A 26,055-nucleotide genomic window follows, 5' to 3' on the forward strand; every position below is an offset into this window, starting at 1 on the left:
TCCTTAGAGACTTAGGCTGTCTCTAACCCCCTTACAACTTGAAAGTATATAATGGGCCACCGCTCATTACCCCAGTGCAGCTGTTTCTGCCCAAGGGTCCTGTCCCAGTGTTGTAATAAAACCACCTTTTTGCACTTAGACATCTCAAGAATTCTTTCTTGGCTGTCACTTCGGGCCCTAACGTCCTTCTTACATCAAGCTGCTGTTGCACAGCTGCCGGTGAGCCACAGCACTACTAGCACATTCCCCGCATGGGATGAGCCTGGGGATGGAACAAACACGACTTGTCACGGGACACGAACCTGTCACCTTCTGCAGGGGTAGCAACAGTGAGAAGAAAGCCAGGCAAAAGGGGCCCTTCACTGTGTTGTGGGGTGGCGCCTCAAGACAGGGTGAGGTGTGCAAAAGCCCAGGATTAGGGAGGACCCCGGCACGGGGCGGCAGGGGGCGGCCGCTGGCTGGACGGCGCCCCCGCGAGGGGCATCGGGCCACTAGTGGGGACTTTCACACGGCACTGGGTGCATGAGGAAGGTGGGCCAAGGGTACCAAGCCGAGAAACGAAGAGGTAGGTGGTGTCTCCACGCCAGAGCTGGAAAGGGACCAGGGATGGCCTCTGGGTGATTTTAACCTGCAAAGGACGCAAGATCCAGCCCTCGGATCGTGTAGCAGCGAGGTCCGGGCTCATCACCTGAGGACAGAGGGGCCTTTAGTATCCTACCACCCCCGCAAACACGTATGGACCTTGGCCGACTCAGTGCCTCCGGGGTACAGCCTGAAGCGGAAAAAAGTGACCGCCTACAGAGAGACCGCCCCTCCTCCCGATCTGCTTCCTGCTTCCGGGTCTGCCGGAAATACGCCAGGGCCCTGGGACAGGTCGGCCGCGGACGCGGGGGCGCGGTCTACGAGTGGGCGGGGAGTCAGCTTCCCGTGTGCCTCGCCCCATCTGCCAGACAGAGCTTGGTCTTCTGGCGTGGATCCATTTGTGTTGCTCCGGCATCATGCCTCCTGACTATTCTACAGTAAACGTTTCCAACCATTCAGGGTAAAAGCTTACTGTGCTGTGGACACTTAGGCCGGAAGCTGAGATGTTTTCCTCATAATAGGCCGGAAAGTTTTGAGTCTGAAGCTGCCTCTGCTAGCAGGTGGAGACGAGAGGGGGCGCTGGGACCTCGGCGGGGATCTGTGTCGACCGTGGCTCCACGCGGGATCTGTACCTGCAGCCCAGACAGGGAGAATGGCTTATTTAGGTGATGGAAGACTGGAGCTGTCTGTCCCGGGGCCAGGAGCGGGAAGGGTCAGGCATACCGCGCCTGTGCAGAACCTGCAGCTTTATACCCGCTTCCACCAGAACACAGCTTCCGTTCTTCACCACCGGCAGGGCAGCTGAGCAACCAGAGGGTTCAGGTCCAGCAGCTTTCAAGGAACAAGGATGGGTGGGTGGGTGGACAGGAATCTGGTGGTTTAGGTCACCAATCTATTGCTTTGAGCCATCAAATAGGGGCACCTAGGTGGCTCAGTGTGTTGTGTGGAATTTCTGATTTCAGCTCAGGTCGCGATCTCATGGGTCCTAAGATTGAGCCCCTCCTAGGGCTCGGTCCTCAGCGGGGAGTCTGCTTGATATTCTCTCCCTTTGTCCCTCCCTCAACGCACACAGGCTCTCTCTAAAATAAGTGAAGAAATCTTTTTTATTTTTAATTTTTTAATTTTTATTTTTTAAAAGATTTTATTTATTTATTCGACAGGTAGAGATCACAAGTAGGCAGGCAGGCAGGCAGAGAGAGAGAGAGAGGGAGAAGCAGGCTCCCTGCTGAGCAGAGAGCCAGATGCGGGGCTGGATCCAGGACCCTGAGATCATGACCTGAGCCGAAAACAGAGGCTTTAACCCACTGAGCCACGCGGGTGCCCCAAGAAATCTTTTTTAAAGAATCAATTTAGGGATGCCTGGGCGGCTGAGCTGGTTAAGTCACTGCCTTCCGCTCAGGTCCTGATCCGAGCCTCCTGGGATCAAGTCACACATCCGGCTCCCTGCTGGTTCAGCAGCTTGCTTGTCTCTCTGCCTCTGCCTGCTTGTGCTCTCTCTCTCTCAAAAATACATAAATAAATAAAATCTTTTTTAAAAATCAGTTTTAAAACCCCTTGAAAATAGGTACTAGTTACTTTGTTCATCTATCTTCAGTGTGTTGATCTATATATTATATGCTGGAGGTGAGCCATAAATCCATGTATCTTGAAATAGTTGGATGATATCTACTTTTTTTTTTTTCAGTTCGCTGAATTTTTTTTTTGCCCTACTGTAATCCCACATTTGATAGATGTTTTATTACAGAACCCGAAATCCAGGTTCCTGTGGCTCAAAAGGTAATACTCAAAAGGTAATGCCCAAGAGACAAGACATGAATTTTTGTTTGTTTGTTTGTTTGTTTGTTTGTTTTTTTAAGTATACTCCACACCCAGCATGGGGGGCAATGTGGGGTTGAACTCAAGACCCTGCTATTAGGACCTGAGCTATGATCAAGATTTGGAGATTTACCTTGCTGAGCTACCCAGGTGCTTCCCAAGAGATGAGTAGTGATTGGGAAGGAATTTGAGCTTGATTCAGGAGTCTGGCCACCTGGAGAGAAGGCAGACTCTGATGACACCAGCTACACATGTTATCTAAATGCTTAGAATTTGTACAAGGGGTCTGTTCCTTATGCCCCAGGGGTTGTGCAAGGGTGTCAGGGGTCTGGTTCCTTAGTTCATGGAGATTACACGGGGGGTCTGGTTTCTGTTGGTGAAGTGCAGAGGTGCTCTGCTGTTCTAGGGAAGAATGTATGGTCTATAGATATTCAAAGATAAGCTAATCAATCACAGAGGCTAAGAGTGTTTGCTATAGTTTAAAGACTTCTAGATTGACTGGAGGGGCCAAGGCAACTTCACTATGTGTGTGTTCAAGTGGAATAAAGAGTATTTCTTAGGGGCACCTGGCTGGCTCAGTGGGTAGAGCATGCACTCTGGGTCTCAGGGTCATGACTTTGAGCCCCACATTGGGTGTAGAGCTTACTTTAAAAAACCAAAACACATCATTTACTAAAAGTGTAAGAAGAAACAATACTTAAATACAAATATTTTATTGTAGAGAACTATCATAAGCTATTTCAGCAGTGATAAAAACTAATGAGTTTGTGATTCATCCCAGTCATCAAAGGGAAACATGTACTAGTAACACCAATCCTAGGATGCCAGCATTCCCCTGAAAGGAAACCAGGTTTCAAAATCTTTCACAGGTTTCAAATTTCTCACTTGTTTCAAAATCTTTCATAAGATTTCCTAACAATCTGGTGAGATATTGGCATGTTGATTATCTTTAAAATGACCAACTCTCAGAGCGCCTGGGAGGCTCAGTGTGTTAAGCCTCTGCCTTCGGCTCAGGTCATGATCTCGGGGTCTTGGGATTGAGTCCCACATCTGACTCTTGCTCAGCAGGGAGCCTGCTTCCCCCCACACCTCTGTCTGCCTCTCTGCCTACTTGTGATCTTTCTCTGTCAAATAAATAAATAAAATATTTTTAAAAAATGATCAACTCTCCTCAAACAATGAAAACATATGAAGAAGATACAAAAGCATGAAAACAGTTGGAACATATAATGCAAACTGATGGAGAAGTGGTCCCAATTCTTTTTTTAAAAACATTTATTACTGAAGTTTAGTGGACATACAATGTTATGTTAGTTTCAGGTGTACAGCATAGTGATTCGACAATTCTATATGTTGCTCAGTGCTCACCATGATAAATTTACTCACCATACAATCTTAATTACAGTATTATTGACTATATTTCTCATATTGACTTATTTATTTTATAACTGGGAGTTTGTATGTGTTATTCCCCTTCACCTATTTCATCCAAGACCCCACCATTTCTCTCTGGCAAGCACCCATTTGTTCTCCGCATTTAAGAGTTCTGTTTTTTTTGTGTTTCTTTTGTTTTTTAGACTCCACATATAAATGAAATCCTATGGTATTTGTGTGTCTCTGACTTACTTCACTTTGCATACTGCCTAGATCTGAGACTTTATTTTTGTTTTTAGTAGTGTCTGTATCCAACAAAGGGCTTGAACTCACAACCCCAGATCAAGAGTTGCATGCTCCACTAACTGAGCCAGACAGGCACCCCAATCTTGATTTTTCTTAAAAAAAAATTTATTTATTTATTTATTTAACAGAGAGAGAGAGAGATCACTAGTAGGCAGAGAGGCAGGCAGAGAGACGGGGGAAGCAGGCTCCCCACCGAGCAGAGAGCCAGATGTGGGGCTCGATCCTAGGACCCTGAGATCCTGACCTGAGCTGAAGGCAGAGGCCTAACCCACTGAGCCACCCAGGCACCCAATCTTGATTCTTAATAGCAAAAATCTTTCCCATCTGAGAACTGCTACGAAAGTCACATCTTAATACTTTGAAAACTTCGATGTTCATAGATATTATACGGTATAGTTGAATTTGACAAGTACTTATGCCTGTAGAGTTTTCAATATGGTCATCTAGGACAGTACATCTCAAAATCCCCGATGGTAGCCACATGATAAAATTCCATCAGAATATCCAGTATATTTTTTTGAAACTCCCCAGGTAATTCTAGAAGACCGCCCTGTTTGAGAAATCACACATAGAATATCTTGAGGCAGATTCAGTCATGGGCTGAGCTTGTTTCCCCTGCAGATGGCTCGAGTACAACCTGTGGTCTGCAGGTAGCCAGAACATCCCTTTCAAGTGTGTGATCGAGTAAGGTCCATAGAGAAATGGGGAACTTGGCTGGCTCTGTCAGGACAGTGTCCACCTGTTTATCTTGAGGTCATGGGTTTAAGCCCTAACCTTGGGTGTAGGGATTACTTGGAAAAAAAAAAAAAAAAGTGGAAGTTTGTTCTATTGAGGTTATTATGTCTGCATCAGAAGTTGTAGACAATTGGGGCGCCTGGATGGCTCAGTGGGTTAGGCCGCTGCCTTCGGCTCAGGTCATGATCTCAGGGTCCTGGGATTGAGCCCCGCATCAGGCTCTCTGCTCAGCAGGGAGCCTGCTTCCTCCTCTCTCTCTGTCTGCCTCTCTGCCTACTTGTGATCTCTGTCTGTCAAATAAATAAATAAAATCTTTAAAAAAAAAAAAAAAAGAAGTTGTAGACAATTGAGAGAATAGGGAGTTCTGCGTGCTGACCTAAGTCCACCTTCCCACCTCCAAGTAAGGCGGCATCTTTGAGGATTACCCCAAAGGATGTGGTGTGGGTTAATACCAGGTGTGGGGAGGGTTGGGACGGAGGAGAGGGTTATGTGTTTGGTGGACAGAGTCTTTTTAGGAATTCCAGTGATAAAATAAAGGAATTTTTAAACTTTTAGTGCTTATGGGTCCTGCTCCTGGGATCCCAGGGAAGCTATACTTTAACATTTCAAGGTCAAAATGACTTGCCAAAACCTCAGAGTGTGGGCTTTATTTCTGCCTTGAGTATACATTGTACATCTGTTTTGTTAAAAACAAAACTGGAGGGTATTATGTTAAGTAAAATAACTCAATCAGAGAAAGACAATTATCATACAGTTTCACTCATATAGGGAATATAAGACATAGCCCAAAAACTATAGGGGAAGGGAGGGAAATTTGAATGGGAAGTCATCAGAGAGGGAGAAAAACCATGAGAGACTCTTAATTATAAGAAACCAACTGAGGGTTGCTGGAGTGGGGGTGGTTGGAGGGATAAGGTAACTGGGTGATAGACGTTAAGGAGGGCATGTGACATGATGAACACTGTGTGTTATACACAACTAATGAATCATTGAGCCGTATATCAAAAATTAATGTTGGCTAATTGAATTTAAATTTAAAAAACCTGGAGCATCAAAAAAAAACAAACCCCAAAACCAAAAGGACAACAAAAACAAAAAGGAGCAAGCAAAAAGATAAAGGAAAAAAACTTCCCGGGTTCCTGAAAGATTAAAATCATGCAACCTTGGGATGCCTGGGTGGCTCAGTTGGTTGGACGACTGCCTTTGGCTCGGGTCATGATCCTGGGGTCCTGGGATTGATTTCCGCATCGGGCTCCCTGCTCCATGGGGGTTTGCTTCTCCCTCTGACCTTCTCCACGCTTATGCTCTCTCTCACTGTCTCTCTCTCAAATAAATAAATAAATAATCTTAAAAAAAAAAAATCATGCAACCTTGCAGATACTAAAAGAAGGTAAAGTCCATAGCTTTCCAGAATGTCTTTTGTCATGATGATTTTTAACTCTTCACATACAAAAAAGCACATAGCCCTGCATTAAATATTTCTTTCCTGGAGCGTGTCTACTTTGTGAAGATTGTGTTTCTGGGGCTACTGTCCTAACCTGAACTCAAATAAACTTTTTTTTTTTTAAGACTTTATTTATTTGACAGAGAAAAACATAGTGAAAGAGGTAGCAGAAGTAGGGGCACTGGGAGAGGGAGAAGCAGGCTTCCTGCTGAGCAGGGAGCTGGGATATTGGATCATGACCTGAGCCAAAGGCAGATGCTTAATGATCAAACCACCCAGGCGCCCTTCCTTTACTCTTAAAAAAAAAAAGTTTCTTCATTTTGCTTCAACACCAGAAAGGAGGGAGGGAAACCAGAATCTTTCCAAAACTTGTAGGCTTGGTGACTCAGTGGTTTTTCTTCTTTCCAAAATTCTATCTTTCAGAAAGCTTGATTCCTTTCTAGTTTTCCTGTCCTGCAAAAGTCCCCTTTCAGGTCCAGCTTACTAATTTTTCTCATTTCCAGTAATTAGATGTAGCATAGTTGTGGCTTAAGCATCTCTGAGTATTCTCTCCTGTGATACCATGATTTATACAAAATATGTATTTGGTCATTCAGGTAACCAAAATTTATTTTCTGATGTACTGATTGATGGGATACATGAGCACAGGCATATATATTGCTTAGTGGTCTGATATGTGGTGAATATTTCTAAAGTGTCTCACAAGAACTAAAAATATGTTTCTCTGTTTTTCTTGTATAAGATTTAATATATAACAGGTCAAACTCATTCTTTTGTTGTTCCATTATTGAATTTTACTAGTTTGTACCAGCTTTATAACATGAATATGGACAGAGTCATATTAATATGCCTCTGAAAATTGAGGACTTACACATTTACTCTTTTGAGAATAACAGGCCAAAAACTCCATGTGAACAAGATGACTTCATGACTCAGCCCTGCAGATGGCTATTCCTCCAGTGCTTCATGAGTCACGGAAGAGCCCGCCATCATCATGTTCCTCGCCCCTGTTTCCTGCCGGCATGTCTAATTGGCATGTACACATGAGAGGCAACATCTACCTGGGTGTCTGGGTGACTCGGTTGCTTGAGCGGCTGACTGTTGGTTTCAGCTCAGGTCATCTTCTCTGTATCCTGTGATCTAGCTCTGCATGGGGCTCCCTGCTCAGCTCAGCATAGAGGATTCTCTCTGTCCCTCTGCCCCTGCCCTCAAATAAATAAATCTTAAAAATAATAATACTTACTTAAGACTCTTGCATTTCTTTTCAGGGCTCCATAGCTCATTTCCATTCTTTTCGGGATTGACTAGAATGTGTGCATGGACCACAGTTACTTACCCTTTCATCTCCTGAGGGACGTCTTGGTTTCTTACAAGTTTTGGCAGCTATGAATGAATAAAGCTGCTATAAACACTTGTGTGCAGAACTTTGTGGGGACATAAATGTCCAATTCATTTGGGTGAAAACCTAGGAGTGTGGTTTCTGGATCCTATGAGAGGTCATTTAATTTTGTGAGAAACTCTCATCTGTTGTCCAAAGGGGCTATCGCATTTTGCATTTCTCATCTACAGCGAATGCAAGTTCCTGCTGATCCACCTAGTGTTTGGTGGTGTCATTTTTGGAGTATACCTCTCAAATGTACCCTTAACATATCTCACTGTTTCAGTTTGCAATTTTCTAACAATGCATGGTGACAAGAATCTGTTCATATACTTTTTTGCTATGTGTGTGTCTTCTTGGTGAGGTGTCTGTATAGATTTTTTTTCCATTTAAAAAATCAAGTTGTTTGCTTTCTTATTGTTGAATTTTAATAGTTCTTTGTATATTTTGGATCATGGTCCATTGTCAGATATGTCTTTTGTTTTCTCCCCATGTCTGGCTTGTCTTCTCATTCCCTTGACAGTGTCTTTCATAGTGTAGAAGTTTGTAATTTTAATGAAATCTGACTTAGCAATTATTTTTTCATGGATTATACACTTGGTATTGCATCTAAACAGTTATAGAACATAAGGTCATCTAGATTTTCTCCTGTTATCTTCTGGGGGGGGTTATAATTTTGTGTTTTACATTGAAGTCTGTGATCTATTTTTTTTTTAAGATTTTATTTATTTATTCATGAGAGACAGAAAGAGACAGAGTGGCAGAGGGAGAAGCAGGATCCCTGCAGAGCAGGGAGCCCTATTTGGGACTCAATCCCTGGACTCTGTGATCATGACCCAAGCTGAAAGCAGACACTTAACTGACTGAGCCACCCAGGCACCATGTGATCTAATTTGAGTAAATGTTTGTGAAGTGTGTAAGGTCTGTATCTAGATTGCATATTTATTATTTATTTATTTGTTTGTTTGTTTATTTTTACTTGGGTGTGGATGTCCACTTGTCCACTTGTTCCAGTGCCATTTGCTGAAAAGATTATCCTTTTTTAAAAAAGATTTTATTTAATTGTCAGAGATAGTGAGGGCTAGCAGTGCAAACAGGGGGAGCAGTAGGCAGAGGGAGAAGCAGGCTCCTCTCTGAGCAGGGAGCTGGTTGTGGGACTTGATCCCAGGACCCTGGGATCATGACCTGAGCTGAAGGCAGATGCTTAACTGACTGGGCCACCCAGGCATCCCAAGACTATCCTTTTTCCATTGGATTGCCTCAGCTCCTTTGTGAGACCAACAAATACAGTTGGCTGTATTTAAGTTAGTCTATTTCTAGGATCTCTATTTTGTTCTATTTAGCTATTTGCCCATTATTTTAACAGAGTTACACTGCCTTAATTTTTTTTTTTAGGTTTTTTGGGTTTTTTTTAAGATTTTATTTATTTGTCAGAGAGAGAGAGAGCAAGAGCAAGCACAGGCAGACAGAGTGGCAGGCAGAGTCAGAGGGAGAAGCAGGCTCCCTGCGGAGCAAGGAGCCTGATGTGGGACTCGATCCCAGGGCACTGGGATCATGACCTGAGCCGAAGGCAGCTGCTCAACCAACTGAGCCACCCAGGCATCCCTACACTGCCTTAATTAATGTAGCTTTATATTAAGTCTTGACATTGGGATGTGTCAGTCATCTGACTTTTTCTTCTGCTTTGACACTGGGCTGGCTTTCCTGGATCTTATGCCTCTGTCTATAGATTTTAGAATCAGTTAGTTTATTCCTACAAGTAATTTCACAGAATTTTGGTTGAAATTTCATTGACTCTACAGATCAGTTTGGGAAGACCTGTCATTTTAACAATATTTAGTCTTTTTATCCATGAATATAGATATAAGCTGTGCTTGATCGTGCCATAATATTTTATGGCAATATTTGCAAATAATATTTCATAATTTTGGATCCCTAGGCAGATAGGAGGAGTGTGAAATATTTGTGGTTATCTTTGTAAGATTTCTGGAAATTTTTAGGAAGTGTCATCCTTCAATATGTTTGGATCACCTACATAGCAATGGTTCATCTAACATTTAAGAGTAGTAGGATGCTGTTGATAAAACCATATGACCTTGTATTGTGTTCATGAGGGACCTCTTCTGTAAATATTGCCACTTATTCTATAGACATTGCTCAGCTTAGAATTTGTATCTCTCTTTGTGTCAGTATTGATAAAATATATATTCCTAGAATTATCCCTAACAACTAGGATTTTCAAACAATTGGACTGAGTCTGGAGAAGCATCTCTAGCTAATTCCATGCTCTTTGTATCACTTTTCCTTGAATCCTTGTCAGGCCCTCTATATCCTCCCATCTCCTTCCTTATTTTGTAGTTCTTAGGAGGCAGAAAAAGAAAATTACTGTGGAGGGAGGCAGTGAAATTCTTAGGCAAGTACAGAGTCCAGTGAAATACATTGGCATCACTGCCAGCCCCTCCTCTGTCAGATGCAAACATTTCCTGCTTCTGCCACCTGAGACCCTATCTGCCTCCAGCTGTTGTAGAAGAAAGGAAGTTTCTCCCACACACAAAACTTGTTTCTTTGAAGAGCCTCTCTAGGATCTTATAATTGTTTCTGGGAATTGGGGTCTGGGAGAAAGTTTTAAAAACCTAGTCTCAACTGCCTTATGTGTCACTGAGAGGTAAAGTGATAATTGCAGTTCTGTGCGGGAGGTGAGGTTCACAGAACCACAAGCCCTTATCTTAATACTGGCTGCTTCCCTCCCACACACAAGCAGGGACTTTCATGACTGGCCCAGTGAGCCCACATCCTGGCAGCAGGAAAGACTGGAGTGAGTGTCAGTCCAAGTGACACAATGTGTAAGGGAAGGAGGTGTATCAGGGTCTGGATCCAGGTTAGAACTCATGCTTGGAAAAAGGATTCTACTTGTGAAGAAAGTGGCTTGATGTCAGATCTGTACAGATAGGAACAACAATTCCTGAGGCACAGGCCGAGTTATGGAGAGACTGAGGTCCATACAGAGTTACGGAGTTACAGAGTTACGGAGGTCTGAGGTCATCCATGGGACTAACTGCTCCAAACATAGTTTAAAGCATAGTCCCTCCCTAATGGAAATTGTTGGAGTTCACTGAAAGTAGTAACATAGTCTGATGTTTGCTGTCCTTAAAACTGCAATTCAGAAGGGGCACCTGGGTGGCTCAGTTGGTTAAGCCTCTGCCTTTGGCTCAGGTCATGATCCCAGGGTCCTGGGATCCAGCCCAATGCTGGGCTCTCTGTTCAGCGGGGAGCCTGCTTCCTCTCCCCTCTCTCTGCATGCTTGTGATCTCTCTCTCTCTGTGTCAAATAAACAAATAAAATATTTTTAAAAACCTGCAATTCAGAAATTAATATGCTATTTAGTCTGCGCTGTGAAACCACAGAGAAATTGACATGATTGGTATAGTTACCTCATTAAACTTCTGTGCATGTGATAATGAGTTTCATGGAGCTAAGCACATCCTATCTCAATGTGAGCAATGGGACCAAGTGGCATTTGGAGAACCATAATTGTTGCTTGATGCAGCTATGGAGATAGTGTCTCCTGAAAAGATTTGTAATCTTTTGATCAAGGAAGGACAATCTTCCTCTCTGAAGTTAGGAAAGGAGACTTTCAGGAAAAGGTAACTTCAACATGTGAGGATTTGGACAGCAGAAAAATTAAGGAATTCAGCATGTTTTCAGCTTAAATGTATCTTTAAAAAAAAGATTTTATTTATTTGACAGAGAGACACAGTGAGAGAGGAACACAGGAGAGGGAATGGGAGAGGGGGTTCAGTCCCAGGACCCTGGGATCATGACTTGGGCCAAAGGCAGACACTGAACGACTGAGCTACCCAGGCGCCCCTTAAATGTATCTTCTGATATTTTACATGGTTTTCAAAGTTCTAACATAATTTTTAGGCTCACCCTTGCATTTCTTCTATTCAATGCACAAGATTTCATGCCTTGAGATTTGTTTTGCATGCTTGTTTTGTATTTTATTATCTTTTTCAAATTGATTAGTTTTAGTTGCTTTTTTAAAAACATCACAGCTAATTGTATGCTCTCTAATGAGGAATAATTTAGATCCTACTCTAAATGTTTTATCGATCTCTACATGTTTTATTTAAATTACAAATCCCACAGTTTAGGGTAAAAAGTGAAATATTACACAATAATTTCGATGGTGAGTTCCATTGGCCAAAAAAATCACATGATTACTTCTGTTGCTGTATTAATACTGCTGAATTAATACTGTTGCTGTATTAATACTGTATTAATACTGCTGTATTAAATACTTACATATTTGGTAAATCCATTTTGTTCATGGACAATATTCAGGTTCTTACTAAGTTTTCATCTTCACTCACAAGTGATGATGGTTAATGGAAAAATTAGTTTAACAAGAATGAGGAATTGGCACAATCAAACCTAAATTGAAATAAATTTCAAAGATGATAATGTATGCATGAATAACAGTGGGTTATTTAAGGATACAACTAGGTAGGGAAACCTGGCTGACTCCATTGGTGGAGCGTGCAGCTCTTGATAATAAGAACTCAGCTGTGAGTTTGAGCCCCATGTTGGGTATAGAGATTAGTTACAAATAAAGTATTTTTAAAAATTATTTATTTATTTGACAGAGAGAGAGAGACAGTGAGAGAGGGAACACAAGAAGGGGGAGTAGGAGTGGGAGAGGGAGAAGCAGGCTTCCCGCTGAGCAGGGAGTCCAGTGCAGAGCTCGATCCCTGGACCTTGGGATCATGACCTGAGATGAAGCCACCCAGGAGCCCCATAAATAAAGTCTTAAGAAAAAAAAAAAAGATATGATCAGGTAGCTATAAGAGTATAGCATGCTGGTAAACACCAAACTTTATTGCAACCTGGCCATTGCAATATTTAAATGAGTTATATAACCTCATTATAATTAAAATCTTGGCTGTAAAATGCACATAACTTGTAAATACTAAATAATTTACAACAGGTAAAGCATGAGTAAGAGTGACTCAATGAGCACTATGCAAAGAAATACATCAAACTTAATAATTATTAATTATTAATTAATGAAGACATGTGTATGGGAAAGAAAGTCTCAGGGGTAAGTAATAGCAAGGGAAGAATTTTGAATTTATTTTCCACAAACAGCGCACAGCTCATGTGTTCATGCAGACTCCTCTCTTTGTGGATGCGAACACTGAGCCCTGGCGAGTGACAGAATGGCCTTAATGGGTGTGAAATCTTCCTATTGCAGATGGTCCTTGGAACCCTGGGAACTTCTTGCTTTTCTGTCATTGTTCGTCATCTCTTGGCGTAAGGGGATACAGGTCAAAGTCCACAGATTTGCTTCTTAGGCATTTGACTTTAACTAACTCCTTGGTCATTCTCTCCAGAGGAATCCCAGAGACCATGGAGGCTTTTGAGTTGAGATATTTTCTCAGTGACTTTGAATACAAAGTTGTTTTCTTCATCCACAGAGTGTCCAGGGGGTTGTCTATGGGCACCATGTGCCCCCTGAGTGCCTTCCATGCCATCACCATCAGCCCCTGGAACTCCTGGTTGGCAGCACTTAAAGGGAAACCTCCCCAGTACATTGGCCCCTCAAATATCCTTTGCTGGATCCTGAATATAAGCCTAAATATTATTGTTGCTGTGTATGTGACTGAGAAATGGAACAACAAAAACACTTCAAAAAATATGGAATTTGGGGGCGCCTGGGTGGCTCAGTGGTTTAAGCCTCTGCCTTCGGCTCAGGTCATGATCTCAGGGTCCTGGGATCGAGTCCCGCATCGGGGTCTCTGCTCAGCGGGGAGCCTGCTTCCCCCCCCCCCGCCTCCCTCTCTGCCTACTTGTGATCTTTCTCTATCAAATAAATAAAAATCTTTTAAAAAATATGGAATTTGGATACTGTGCTTCTGCACTTCACAACAAAGACACAAACTTACTATATACGGTATTGATATCCTCCCATGATGTTTTGTGCTTGGGACTCATAACTTAGGCCAGTGGGTTCATCGTTTCCACCCTGTATGGCATAAGCAGCAGGTCCAACACATTTATAGGACCAAAGTGTCCCCCAGAAGCTCCCCTGAGGTAAGAGCCACCCAAAGCATCCTTCTGCTGGGGAGCAACTTTGTATCTTTTTATACCCTCTCTTCCATCAATTACATGTATTTTTCACAAGACCAGTTGGTGGCTGATGAATACTTCTGCCCTAATCAATGCATGTTTTTCAACTGTCTGCCCCTTTGTTCTTTGAGTCATGACCACTGTGTATCCAGATTCTTTTCTGTGTGCATGAGAAGAAAAATATAAACTACCTGGTTTGCACTGTGTTCAGCTGCCTATACACTCATTCTTCAAGGATTCTTCAGCAAAATTACAGTCCGTCTCATTTTACATCGAGTTTTGAATAAGACAGAAATTTCTGCTGCAACAATAGTGATTAATGAATGGCCACTTGTAAATGAAATTCTGTGTAAATACTATGGAAGTACTCATGTAATTGCATTTTATTAATGGCTGTAGTGGAGAAATTCAGAGTCCAATAAACAAAACATTCTTGAAATACTGTGGAGACACTGGAAATGTCTTTAGATATGTAATTTTTATTTTTTATTTTTTATTTTTTTTAAAGATTTTATTTATTTATTTGAGAGAGAGAGACAGTGAGAGAGAGCATGAGCGAGGAGAAGGTCAGAGAGCGAAGCAGACTCCCCATGGAGCTGGGAGCCCGATGCGGGACTCGATCCCGGGACTCCAGGATCACGCCCTGAGCCGAAGGCAGTCGTTCAACCAACTGCGCCACCCAGGCGTCCCTGGATATGTAATTTTTAATATGAGAGACCAAATTTTCTCAAGGTTTACTGGCCATGTGATAGTAAGGCCAGTGTCTTTTTTTGGAGGGGGGGTGTTCTCTACTTCTTCCTAGATAGACCAGTGCCTTTCAGAGGAATAACATGTGGGATGACCATTCAGAGAATTCAGGGTAGAGGCTTCTGGGTTCTGTATTGGGATGCAAGTGGCCTGAGGTATAGCTGAGGGAAAATTAGGTTTTAGTTTGAAGGACAATGACATCCAGATTGTGCAAATTGTGTCTTACATCCTTAGAGAATGGTAGGTGTCTGAAATAAGAAAACATGTGTGTGGAGAAAGATGAACATATTAAAACAGTTTTCAGTGGAACATTGGAATTGTGAACTGCAGGGCATGAAGGAGAATCTTGCAGGAGGATATGTTAGCTGATGTTTTAAAAGGTAGAGGTGGAAAGTAAATATTAAATAAATGTTTTATGTCTATGATAAAAAAAAATTAACCAATTTTTAGGGTCTGCAGAGGGTAGATTGTTCTGGGTTAGGTATTGGAACCAACTGGCTGGTTGCTAAGAAGCAGATTTTAGGGTGGGTGTCTACATCCAATTTGAGGAGAAAATCTTATAAAGAAAGTCTTCATCAAGCTTGGATTAGTAAAGGAGTAAGAACTTGGAGACCAGAGACATTAATCTATTGAGTCTGTTTTGTTTAATGAATTTTCCTGCTTTTGAAATCACCCACCAGAGCAAATGGACACATTTGAAAGAAACAGTAGATATCATTTCACACATAATTTAATGTAGATATCTGTGAATAAATTAAATGATAAGGATTGCAACTTTATTATTATTATTTTAAAATTTTTAAAAAAGATTTTATTTATTTATTTGACAGAGAGAGATCACAACTAAGCAGAGAGGCAGGGAGAGAGAGAGAGAGAGAGAGAGAGAGGAGAGGAAGCAGGCTCCCCGCCGACCAGAGAATCTAATGTGGGGCTCAATCCCAGGACCCTGGGATCATGACCTGAGCCAGAGGCAGAGGCTTTAACCCACTGAGCCCCCCAGGTCCCCACTTTATTATTATTTTTAAAAGATTTTTTAAAATTTATTTGACCGAGGGAGAGAGCACAAGTAGAGGGAAAGGGAGCAAACCTCCCGCTGAGCAGAAAGCCCAACCAGGGGCTTGATCCCAGAACCCTGGGATCATGACCTGAGTAGAAGACAGATACTTAACTGACTGAACCACCCAGGTGCCAGGGTTGCAACTTCAATGTAATTTTTTTTTACTTTGGAATCACTTTAGCAAAGAACTTACAGAGAATTCCCATCTTCCACTCTATCTGTTTCCCCTCTTATTAACATCTTAGGTTACCAGAGTACATTATGGAAAACTAAGAAACCAACAGTGACACCACATTAGAAATTGAATTGTACACTTTATTCTTATTTCATCAGTTTTAACACAAATGTCTTTTTCCCCCCTCTTCCAGGATCCAATCCAAAATACCACATTACATATAGCCCACATGTGTCTCCCACCTCCTCTTCTCTCTGTCAGATTCTGTCAGATTCCTTTGTCTCCTCAGTTTTTATGAACATGATAAGTGTGTGGAGAACTGGCCAGGTACTTTCTAGAATACCTCTGAAATTGGGTTTGTCCAATTAGACAGTGTTTATAGATTTTTTTTCCTCCCTTTTAAAAATTAACATATAATGTATTATTTGTTTCAGGGGTACTGGTCTGTGATTTCTCAGTCTTACACAATTCACAGCACGCACTTTTGGACTTCCCTTTCAGATCACTATGTTTGTATCTCTGGGGTAAATACCCAGTAGTGGGATTGCTGGGTGGTAGGGTAGATCTATTTTCAACTTTTTGAGGAACCTCCACACTGTTTTCCAGAGTGACTGCACCACCTTGCATTCCCACCAACAGTGTAGGAGGGTTCCCCCTTCTCCGCATCCTCCGCCAACACCTGTTGTTTCCTGATTTGTAAATTTTATCCATTCTGACCAATGTGAGGTGGGATCTCACTGTGTTTTTTTTTTTTTTAAGATTTTATTTATTTATTAGATAGATATCACAAGTAGGCAGAGAGAGAGAAGAGGAACCAAGCTCCCCGCCGAGCAGAGACCTTGATGTGGGGTTCGATCCCAGGACCCTGGGATCATGACCTGAGATGAAGGCAGAGGCTTTAACCCACTGAACCACCCAGGTGCCCCTCTCACTGTGGTTTTGATTAGTATTTCCCTAATGCCAAGTGGTTGAGCACTTTTTCATGTGTCTGTCAGCTGTTTGGCTGTCTTCTTTTTAATTTTTTTTTAAGATTTTATTTATTCATTTGACAGAGAGAGATTACAAGTAGGCAGAGCAGCAGGTGGGGTGGAGGGGAAGCAGGATCCCCGCCGAACAGAGAGCCCAACATAGGCCTCAATCCCAGGACCCTGAGATCATGACCTGAGTCAAAGGCAGAGGCCCAACCCACTGAGCCACCCAGGTGGCCTGGATGTCTTCTTTGCAGAAGTGTCTGTTCATGTCTTCTGCCCATTTATTGATTGGATTTTTTGTCCTTTGGGTGTTAAGTTTGATAAGTTCTTAGTAGATTTTGAATACTACCCTTTATCTGATAGGCCATTTGCAGGTATCTTCTCCCATTTTGTCCATTGTCTTTTGGTTTTGGTGACTGTTTTTTTTGTTATGCAAAATATTTTTATTTTGATGAAGACCCAGTAGATCATTTTTGCCCTTGCTTCCCTTGCTAGGAAGAAGTTGCTGCAGCTGAGGTCAAAGAGGTTGCTGCCTGTGTTCTCCTCAAGGATTTTGATGGATTCCAGACATGTATATAGATTTTTATAAAAACATCTCACATCTCATCTAATCACATCATATCACATCAGGGAATTCATGCAATTAACCATTACTTATCATTGGCCATGTTAATCTCCATTACATGGTTATCAACAGTTGGTAGTGTTATCCAGTCTCTCCACTGTAAAATTGCTATCTGCCCATCCCCATTCTGTACTGACTGGAAGGGAGTCAGTAAGTTTAGCAGATCAATCAGTCTCCACCTCTTAGAAAGAGTGGTATCTGGGGTGTCTGGGTGCCACAGTTGGTGAAGTGTTGGGCTATTGCTTTTGGCTCAGGTCTGATATCAGGGTTGTATGATTGAGCCCTGTGTTGGGTTCTGCACCTGGCAGGGACTCTGCTTGAGTTTCTCTCTCCCCCTTTTCCCCTTCCCCCTCCTTTCTCTCTCTTTCTCTCTAAAATGGGTAGATGGGGCACCTGGGTGGGTCAGTGGGTTAAAGCCTCTGCCTTCGTCTCAGATCATGATCCCAGGGATTGAGCCCCAAATGGGCTCTCTGCTCAGCAGGGAGCTTGCCTCCCCCTCTTCCTCTGACTATCTCTCTGCCTACTTGTGATCTCTCTCTGTCAAATAAATAAATAAAATCTTAAAAAAAAAATAAAATGGGTAGATAAATCTTTTCTTAAAAAAAAAGACATCTTTTATAAAAATATATAAATCCTTTTTAAAGAAGTCACCTGGGTGACTCAGTCGGTTAAGCATCTGTCACTTGATATGGACTCAGGTATTCATCTCAGGGTCAGGAGTTTGATCCCTGAGTCAGGCTCCATAAGCCCACTTTAAAAAGAAGAAAGAAAAAAAAAGGGGGGCAGAAAATGTGCAAATAAACAGGAAGGCATTGGTGGTCTAAAATAATTCAGAATTCTCTGCAAAAGAGAACTTTGCTGTGTAGTTTGCTAAAGAAACACTACTTACATACCCTGCAGATTACAGGGCTTGGAAGCTAAATGTGCCTTGATATTTGCATAAAGCCAATGTTTTCTCATGATTCGATTCTGATTATAATTTTCTTTTGTTAAAAGTCAACTTTTATTATAATTCACATATATTGTGGAAACAGGATTGTAGCTAGCCGGCCAGGGTAATATGAAAAAAATTGTTGTTAAACTATAGCTCTGTGCATGTTGGAACAGGTTCTCCCCCGCATGGGGGCCGGGAGCCACACTTGTCCCATGCCTCCCAGAGGACACAGCCCAGGGCACAAGGCCAGGCCCACAGTGTGGTGCACTGGCAGGAGCCGGTGCAGGTGCCTGGGCTGCCAGCGGAATGTGAGCTCCTGGGATCTACTTGGAGTCCAGGTGAGGATGGAGGTCCAAAGCAAGTAACAGGGAGGCACTGGTGCAGGCAGGAGGCATGGGGTGTAATTAAATTTTGTTTTTCCGATGACACAAAAATTGGTGATGTGTCCTGGGTACATCAAGCACCTGATAGCACTGCGATGTGCTCTGTTATGGCCGATGTTACCTTCATCTCCTTGGCTCAGGTGTTCTCTGCCAGATCACCCTGCTCCACAGCTAATACAGCCTTTCATTCTTATTTAAATTCAATTAGCCCACATAGAGTGTATCATTAATTTCCCGATGGAGTGTTCAGTGATTCATCAGTTGCATATAACACCCAGTGCTCATCACAACACATGACCTCCTTCATGCCCATCCCCCAGTTACCCCATCCCCCCCTCCAGCAGCCCTCAGTTCATTTCCTAGAGTTAAGAGTCTCTTGTGGTTCATCTCCCTCTCTGATTTTGTTGCCTTCACCTATGGTCTTCTACACTATTCCTATGGTACCACATATGAGTGAAACCATATGATAATTGTCTTTCTCTGATTGACTTACTTCACTCAGCATAATCCCCTCCAGTTCCATCCATGTTGATGCAAATGGTGGGTATTCTTCCTTTCAGATGGCTAAGTACTACTCCATTGTGTATATGGACCATGTCCTCTTTATCCATTCATCTGTTGAAGGACTTTGCTCTTTCAGTTTGGCTGTTGTGGCCATTGCTGCTATGAACATTGGGGTGTAGGTGCCCCTTCTTTTCACTACATCTATACCTTTGGGGTAAATAGTGCAATTGCTGAGATAATACTGTTTTAAAGTTAGTAAAGGGGGTGTCTGGGTGGCTCAGTTCATTAAGCGTCTGCCTTTAGCTCAGGTCATGATCCTAAGGTCCTGGGATTGAGACCCGTGTTTGGCTCCCTGCTCAGTGGGGAGCCTGCTTCTCCCTCTCCCTCTGCCCCTCCCCCTGCTTGTGTTCTCTCTCTCTCTCTCAAATAAATAAATAAAACCTTTTAAAAATTAATAAGGGGCACCTGGGTGTCTCAGTGGGTTAAAGCCTCTGCCTTTGGATTGGGTCATGATCCCAGGGTCCTGAGATTGAGCCCCGCATTGGGCTCTTTTCTAGGTGGGGAGCATGCTCACTCCTATCTCTCTGCCTGCCTCTCTGCCTACTTGTGATCTCTCTCTGTCAAATAAATAAATAAAATCTTTTAAAAAATTAATAAAGTTTGTTCTTTGCCATTAATATGGGTCCTGGGTGAACTGCTTTGAGATGTGCATATAACATGGTATTTAATCTGGAAAGCCCTCTCTCTTCTTTCTCTTTGCTTACAGTTTGCTTGGGAAATGAAGGCTCTCACCTTTGTTTACTTGGTGATTCTTGACTTTGCAGGTAGAGGTTCTAAATCATTAGGACATTGGTCCTGCAAATTTCCTTTCATTCGACGCTCATGTCACACAGACACATTCTTCTTATTGCTGGGAAACAATCATATCATATTAACATATGTTCAAGGGTCCCAGAATTCTAAAAGATAACTCCCAATTCATCAAAAAAAGAAATTTTCAATGAAAACAAGACTCAGAAACAGTAGCTCTTATTTTAGTTCGTGTATTTGTCTCCATGGTGTGTTTAAAAGACCCAAAAGGGTCATCCACAAATAGGTGTGTATGTTTTATACCACTGAAAATATTTTAAAATTGCAATCACAAGAGAAATTTTCTACACTACCTCTTTTATTTTTTTAAAAAGATTTTATTTATTTATTTGACAGACAGAGATCATAAGTAGGCAGAGAGGCAAGCAGAGAGAGAGGAAGGGAAGCAGGCTCCCTGCTGAGCAGAGCCTGATGCAGGGCTTGATCTCAGGACCCTGGTATCATGATCTGAACCAAAGGCAGAGGCTTTAACTCACTGAGCCCCCCAGGTGCCTCTACATTACCTCTTTTAAGTGTATATAATTACCTTGTAAATGTATCAATATGTGCATAAAATGTAAAAGTTGCTAGATGAGTTCTGTAATGTTACCTTCTTTACATTACTCCTCTCACTTAGGAAACCTGTCCTGAATAGTCTTTTTGCACCTTTCTGTACATTGACCAATGTGGTCCTTTTGGATAAATTCTACATCTCACAAATGAGGTTAAAACCCAGACCCCTGTGTTTACTGGATGTTTGAGAGCATAGTCTCACAAAAGTTGAAGAATAATATTCTCTCAGATTATTTTTATGGTTTTATGTGTTAATTATGAAAGCTCTTTGAATAATACTTAGGGAAATATTCAAAAAAGATTGTGGCCATATATTAGAATCTATAATTTCTCTGCTCAGCAGGGAATTTTCTTCCCCCCTCTCTCTGCCTACTTGTGATCTCTCTCTCTTGTCAAATAAATAAATAAAATCTTAAAAAAAAAAGAAACTATAATTTCCATAAAATTGTTCTAAGTCACTCATGATTATTTTCCTCAAGATATTTCCTTCAAGATTTCCTCAAGTGAAGCCTTTAGGCGCGCCTGGGTGGCTCAGTCAGTTAAGCATCTGCCGTTGGTTTGGGTCATGATCCTAGAGTCCCAGGATTGAGCCCCACATAGGGCTCCCTGTGCAGCAGGGAGTCTACTTCTCCTTCTGACCCTTTCCCCTCTGACACTCTCTCTTTAAAATAAATACATTTTCAAAAAAAAAGAAAATCTTAAAAAAAATAAAAAAAAGTGCCTCTCTTGGACCAGAGCCAACACTTGGTGAACTTGTTCAAAATGCAGAAACTCAGGTGCCACCCCAGAATGGAATCAGAGCCTGTATTTGAACAAGATCTTTAGCTTGTGGCTGTATACATTAAATTTTTGAGAAGTGCGGGGCGCCTGGGTGGCTCAGTGGGTTAAGGCCTCTGCCTTCAACTTAGGTCATGATCCCATGGTCCTGGGATCAAGCCCCACATTGGGCTCTCTGCTTGGCAGGGAGCCTGCTTCACTTCCTCTCTCTCTCTGCCTGCCTCTCTGCCTATTTGTGATCTCTGTCAAATAAATAAAATCTTTTTTTTTTTAATATATTTTTTTAAATTTTTATTTATTTGACAGAGAGAAATCACAAGTAGGACAAGTAGGCAGAGAGGCAGGCAGAGAGAGAGGAGGAAGCAGGCTCCCTGCTGAGCAGAGAGCCCCATGTGGGGCTCGATCCCAGGACCCTGAGATCATGACCTGAGCCAAAGGCGTGGCTTAACTCACTGAGCCACCCAGGCGCCCCCAATAAATAAAATCTTTAAAAAAAAAATTTTTTTTTTTTGAGAAGTGCACATCTGACTCACCATGACTCCCATTGAGAAAGATACACAACTTACGATGTAAATAGAGAGACCAAACATAACCATGTATGCCCGTGTTGATGCCCTAATACATTTTACCATCCCTGAAGTAGTATTTATCAGGGTTTTGTAAAACTTATGCTGTCCTCTTTTCCCTGAATTAGGGAAAAGATCAGGGAGTGTTTTTGTGTCTAATCATCTTAGTGTGTAATTCATGCCACTCACCTAAGTCAGTTCTCTGAACTCTCTTAGGCAAAATGAAAAACTCTGCACAATGGCCACATGATAAATATATTATTTATCTTAGGGATGCTTGACATTCAGGAATGTGGCTGAAGAGTTCTCGCAGGAGCCGTGCTAGTGCCTGGACCCTGCTCAGTGGGATTTTAACCAGTGCTTATTGTTAACAATTCTGAGGAAAAAATCAAGTGGTGAGAACTATGGTAATCCTTCACTACTCTAGATTTCAGTAAGTTCCACTGGGTTAAGTGATCAATAAAAGTAGTGCAGTCCTGGGTGCTTGGGTGACTCATTGGGTTGGGCCTCTGCTTTTGGCTTGGGTCATGATCTCAGGGTCCTGGGATTGAGCCCTGTATCTGGCTTTCTGCTCAGCAGGGAAGCTGATGCCCCCTCTCTCTGCCTGCCTCTCTGCCTACTTGTGATCTCTCTCTCTGTCAAATAAATAAAGTCATTAAAAAAATGTAGTACAGGGACGCCTGGGTGGCTCAGTTGGTTAAGCAGCTGCCTTCGGCTCAGGTCATGATCCCAGCGTCCTGGGATCGAGTCCCACATCGGGCTCGTTGCTCAGCAGGGAGCCTGCTTCTCCCTCTGCCTCTGCCTGCCTCTCTGTCTGCCTGTGCTCGCTCTCTCTCCCTCTCTCTCTCTGACAAATAAATAAATAAAATCTTTAAAAAAAAATGTAGTACAATCTGCCTCTTAAAGTCTGACCCCAATGCTTTTATTTGTGAGGGGCTTTTCTGAGACTTCCCTCTTTCTTTCATGGACACTCTTCTGTTGTTCCTGTCGTGAGTGGGGGTCAGTGGATGTTCACCTTCCTGTAAGACATTCATATTAATTTGCACTGAATTATGCCAAGGACTCAACATGGGGACAGAGTCATGCAGATTAAGTCCAGTGATTTCTAACTTGAAATATCAGTGCCTTGGATACCTTTCACTTGTATCTGTCTGGAAATCTTCAGGGGATGCCTGGCTCACTTTTGTCTCTGCTCATAACTGACGTGTTGGTGTACATGGCAGTCCAAAGAGAAAGAAAGAACATATTTTCTTGGCAGAATGACTTCTTACAGATATTATCTGTGAGTGCAAGGAGACCCATGTGCCTCCTCACCTGTCAGACCCCAGAGTTTCCTGCCCACTTCCTTGCAGTGTTGCGATAATGGTCTTCAGATGTACCAGTGCTTGCCAGCATCTGCCTGTAGGGATCCTTTCGCAAACGTTCTGAAGCTCCCTTGGGAGACATTGAAAGGAAACGTGTAATTGTTTTGTTTGGTTGATTTTTTTTTCTTTTTTTTTAATTAGCCACTGGAAATAGGTTTCTGGAAACTTCCTCCCAGCCTGCATTCCGAATGCCACTGTGGGAGAAATGACAAGTGTGCTCAGGAAGTTGGTGAGGTCACAGGTTCCTGAACTCATATCTCAGGGTCTGACTGCCTCCTCTCCTCACCTGTCCTGGCTGGTAGAACCTTCATGTCTGCCCACCATTTGTATAGTGGGAAGGGGACAGTGGCTTCAGTTTCAGCCAGAAGGTCAGAGTCTACCGTACCTCTGCATTTATTAAGATTTCTAGATCTTCGGGACACCTGGGTGGTTCAGTTGGTTAAGCAGCTGCCTTCGGCTCAGGTCATGATCCCAGGGTCCTGGGATGGAGCCCCACATTGGGCTCTCTGCTCAGCAGGGTGCCTACTTCCCTTCCTCTCTCTCTGCCTGCTTCTCTGCCTACTTGTGATCTCTGTCTGTCAAATAAATAAATAAAATCTTAAAAAAAATTTTTTTAAACTGATATTCTGAATTGCGTACAAAATTATTCAACTTATTTCCACCCCTGCACCCACTTTGTTACCAGTATCACAAATTCTATCTTTTATATTGTGTACTTTATTACCTGGGTTTATGATTTAAATGCTTTGATTTAAAAACATTTTGTAGGGGTGCCTGGTGACTCAGAGGGTTAAGCATCTGCCTTCAGGTTAGGTCATCATCTCAAGGTCCTGGGATCAAGTTCCCCATTGGGCTCTCTGCTCAGCAGGGAGCCTGTTTCTCCCCCCACCCCACTTGTCTCTCTGCCTACTTGTGATCCCTCTCTGTATATCAAATAAATAAATAAAATCTATAAAGAAAATATTTTGTGGCACAAATAAAAACAACTTGTGCTACCTCATTACAACACTACAGGTTTCTATAATTGTGAAAATATTTGTAATTAGCAGAGAGGTTTATATTGTCCTGTGGTTTTAGTTACTGTTCAGAATCCTTTTACTTGACCTAGAAGGATTTCCTTTAGCATTTCTTGTAGAACAGGACTAGGAGTAAACTTACAGGGGTTTCTATGTTGGAAAGTGTTCATTTCTACCTTTATGGAAAAGGGTTTTCCCAGATAGAGGATTCTTGGTGGATATTTTGATCTTTCAGTTCTTGAATACACTATCCCATGCATTTCTTCCTACCAGGTCTGCTGTGAATCCCAGAAATAATCTTATGGAGATCTCTTAAATAGGATGAGTTGTTTTTATCCCACTGTTTCAAAATTCTCTTTTTTACTGGTGACTTTTCATAGGTTAATTGTAATGTGTCACTGTGTTCATGTCTTGAATTTTATCCTACTTTAATTTTCCTGAGCTTCTTGAATTTGTCTCTTCTTTCCACAAACATGGCAATTACAAGCCCTTAGATCTTCATATAACTGTTCGGCCCGTTTTACTCTCCCCTACCTTTGGGATCCACATAACCTGCCTATAGGACCATTTGTTGGTGTCCCATGAGTCCCTACTCTGCCCTTTTCCACATGTCTCTTTGTTCCTCTCGGCAGATAATATAAAACCTGGGGTCTTTAGGTTGTCTGAATCTTTCTTCTGTTTGATCAAGTCTGTGAGTGACACCTTTGTGTATTTTTAATTTCAGTGATGTACTTTTCAGCTCCCAACTTTGGTTGATTGTTGTATTTTCTGTGTCTTTGAGTTTACATTTCTGTCATGCATAGTTTTCCTGATGGCATTTAGTTAAACACTTACTTTTCTTCATCTTCCATGACGATCTTTATGACAGTTATTCAAATTCTTCCTCAGACAGTAAGTAGTTCTTTATTAATTCAGGGCCAATTTTAGAGATTTATTTCATTCCTCTGATTAGAACATGTTTTCCTAATTCTTTGCCTCTGATTCTAAATCAGAATATTTATTTTAAGAGAAAAAACAACAAGATAATTACATTTTAGCCATGGAAAATGTAGGCATGTGGGTTGCCAACCTCTCCACAATTGAACATCTCTGTGTATCTTTTGTGTCCCCCAAACTGAAAACCATACGTACTTTTGGGTGGAAATAGCCTATTTTTGACCAGAACCCTTACCTAGAACATTAACAGTCCATTATCTCATACTTTGCTGGGGTCAATGGTGTAATTATACTTTTATAATGAAGGAAACTTGAGAAAATAAAACACTAAAACAGTCATAATCAAGGGAAAGTGCTTTACAGTAGTGCACTGTATTTGTCAAAAAAAGAAAATTGAGGGGCAAGTGTGTGGCTCAGTCAGTTGGGTGTCTGCCTTTGGTTCAGGTCATGATTCTGGGGTCCTGAGGTTGAGTCATGTGTTGGGCTCCCTGCTCAGTGGGAAGCCTGCTTCCCCCTTTGCTCTGTCTGCAGCTCCCCCTGCTTGTGTTCTCTGTTTCTCGCTCTTTGTCACCACTAATTAGCGGTGACTATTTCTGCTTCAAATAGCCCACCCAGTTTTTAGGTTAGATGTCCCTATGTTGTTTCGCAGCCCATGCTCTCCTTATACTCCTGACTTGAGTGAAAAGTGGGTTTTTATCAGTTGTAGAAGCTGATAAAATTATTTTGGGTGCCATGTTATGCTTACATTTAAAATTGGATCAATTGAAGAATAGGGATGCCTCGGTGACTTAGTTAAGCATCTGCCTTTGCTCAGA

General features: G+C 42.2%; 1 pseudogene; it reads left to right on the top strand.

Annotated features, from left to right (window-relative positions):
• The first annotated feature begins 11,183 nt into the window (after positions 1-11,183).
• On the top strand, positions 11,184-13,949 carry LOC122913317 (annotated as a pseudogene).
• Positions 13,950-26,055: the final 12,106 nt, after the last annotated feature.

This window comes from Neovison vison, chromosome 7 (assembly GCF_020171115.1).
Source record: "Neovison vison isolate M4711 chromosome 7, ASM_NN_V1, whole genome shotgun sequence".
NCBI lineage: Eukaryota > Metazoa > Chordata > Mammalia > Carnivora > Mustelidae > Neogale > Neogale vison.